A 2844-nucleotide genomic window follows, 5' to 3' on the forward strand; every position below is an offset into this window, starting at 1 on the left:
GGATGCGAAATCGAAAGTTACAGGGGACTTTTACACATTGTTGACGAAAAGAGCAGTACTACGGTTCCCCGCATTGAGTGGCTTTTACTGAAAGTTTGTGCTGAATGTTTGCAGTGGGACTATTCCATTCACCGAACGGTTAAAAACAGGCAAGAAATTTCAGTGAACACAAGACTTTCAAAATGTTGTTTTTCTCAGAGCAGAGCTGATTGAGAGGAGACATGATTGACGTGTACGAAATAATGAGGAGCAAGGAATTACAGATTGAAGGAAACATTTGCTCTTGATCGATCACCAGGGTTGGTAGATTTCAGATAAGATGCAGAAAGCTTTGAATAGACTGGTCGGAAAACTTTATCAGTCAGCGGGTAGGAGACTCGAGAACTCACACTCTATAAAGATCAGTTGGACAGTTAACCTTTCATTCTTCTCTGATTCCACTGGCCAAAGAGTTTCGAAAAATGCTCAAAGCAGAGCATCACCGCGAGCAACAGTTATTCGATCGGTGGCTTTATGAAATGGAAAGGTGCCCATAAGTCACCTGCGCGACTATTCGGCTTCCCTCCTGTGATGACGCTGGGTCATTGACTCTCATGTTCTCGGGGGCATTTAATGAAGGCATTCTCGTTCCTGCAGATGAGGAGCTCACACCTTATTTCGGCTTTTGAAAAATCAATTTTTAAGCTGGATTAAAATCTGCACTGCTGGCGAGCCAGGTAGGATTCGAACCTACAGTCTCCTGATTCGTAGTCAGGCGCGTTATCCATTGCGCCACTGGCCCGATGCCCAGCTTTAACAGCCGTGATGTTAATACGGACACGGTTAATAGCAGTCATGTTCACCAGTTGAACAAGCAATAAAGATAATCACTGTCACTGCTTCAGTCTAATCTTCATCACCTTTCAAAGCAACGAATTTTCCAAAAAAAAACACATATGTCCTCATGAAGCTTCCATTCACACTCTGTCTGCTTAGTCATTTAATGGAATGTGATGTGATGAATTTCGAATCCACTTCTTCAGCATAACTGACGTGAATGTGAGCCGAATCACCACATTATATATACCAGTTAATTTTCAGAGGTTTCGAGTACAGTAGCGACTTTTGCGAATATGTAGGAAAGTGAATACTGTGAACCGAGCAAAAAAATCCCTTCATGGAAATTAATCCAGTGCAAAGTCAAACATATGAGGATGGCAGATGACGAAAACATTCCTCTGCATCACTCTGCACAGATGCTTCTCCAAGAATTGACTCTTTGCAGAATTCTTCTTTGTAATTTTGACTGTCCCGGTTGTAGATATTCTTTCAATCCACAACAAGTATCTTGCTGAAAACTACTGACTTAAGAATAAAATAGTTGAGTATCTATTCGACCAGCTGATGTCCCAAAGTTCCGTGTTCCATGTGAATACAAGTTCTTGCAGGTGAAATTGGAGCTCCGAGCCTGATGTCCCACTGCTTCTTGATGCGTGGGAATTGAAGCCGTTCTCCTTAACGCGGGAGCTTTTAGCCTCGATATTTCACGCGCCTCTATATCATCAGAGAATGGCATTACGCTCACCGATTGCATTTTCGCAGCCACATGCTCGCGCTGAACGCCATTACCATTTCCAATTAGTTTGGGTGCACTGCAAATCAATTTCTCTGATTCCACGCCCTTGAACTGGGATTATATGACATGCCATTATATGATTACGTCAATAAGTGAGGAAATTGGTGAAGTAACCGATGTTAAAATACAGTGTTATTGAGAAATACATTTCAGCAATACCCTGCAGTATCCCATGACCCTTTGAAGTTTTGTAGATATCTCGCAAACGTAACATCCTACAATCTCAGTGTTGCAATCTCTACAGTCGCTCCGGACAAAGAAGCGATATATATGCAACCGAATCTGAGTTCCCACATCTCAGTCACTGTTTGACAAGTATTCCTTTGTGCGTGTGTTTCTGTTCTTGGCATAACCTCTGTCCCGATCCTTATTGCTTTTTGCATCGTGCTTTTCCATGTGGCGCCAGGATCATGAAATGGTTCTTCCTTGGCATTGTCAACACAGCAAGTTCTGTTCGAATCACAGTCACAGCAATCGGCATTTTCCCGTTTTACTCCATGTAATATGTGCTTAGCAAACGCTGAGAAAATCAATCTTTGTTTTACATGAAAATACTCTACGTGGTGATAAGTTTCCTTCTTCAAACACCCGCTATCTCACATCTTTGTATTTCACATATCATAACCACCCTTTATCGAAGAAATCTCTCCCTCCCACAAGAATTAATTCGCCTAAACGTCCACCCTCCCATTTCACTGAGGTATTGTGCAATATAATACTCACATTTACACTGTTCATTCTGTACTGCTGCGGTCACTGTTTTGGGTGTAAGTGCTCAATCACATGGTCGGCATCTTCAAGCAATTCAATCCATTTAGCTGCAGCTGTTCTGTAATTAATCCTCATGGAGCAGCTTTTACTGACACGGACAAGAGATTACTGGAACATCGGGCTCAGGGTAAGTGCACAGCGCAGGATTGAGCAAATGATGTTTTATTGGAAAAGAGAAGTTTCTGTGGCTTTCTCCAGTCAATTATTTCATTTGTTCATTCGGTTCCCCCGAAATATTGCGTGCAGTTCTGCAATTCACATTACAATAGTCATGTGATCGCACTGGAAACCGTGCAGAAATTTACCAAGTTGAAAAGTTTAGGTTATGAAGACAGATTGTTTTGACTGGGGTTGTTTTCTTAAGGCAGAGGAAACTGTGAGGATACATGTTTCATATGCACTAAGTAATGAGCGACATGGACAATGCAGACTAAAGAAACGTTTTCTCTTGACCGATC

At 42.0% G+C, this 2844-nt stretch overlaps 1 non-coding gene across 1 annotated transcript; it reads right to left on the minus strand.

Annotated features, from left to right (window-relative positions):
* Positions 1-708: 708 nt before the first annotated feature.
* On the minus strand, positions 709-781 carry trnar-acg (transfer RNA arginine (anticodon ACG)). The gene has a single exon. It is a non-coding gene; the product is annotated as a tRNA-Arg (tRNA).
* Between the last annotated feature and the right edge of the window lie 2063 nt (positions 782-2844).

This window comes from Chiloscyllium plagiosum, unplaced genomic scaffold (genome assembly GCF_037043375.1).
Source record: "Chiloscyllium plagiosum isolate Xiang-an unplaced genomic scaffold, Cpla_swu_hap1 HiC_scaffold_51, whole genome shotgun sequence".
Lineage (NCBI taxonomy): Eukaryota > Metazoa > Chordata > Chondrichthyes > Orectolobiformes > Hemiscylliidae > Chiloscyllium > Chiloscyllium plagiosum.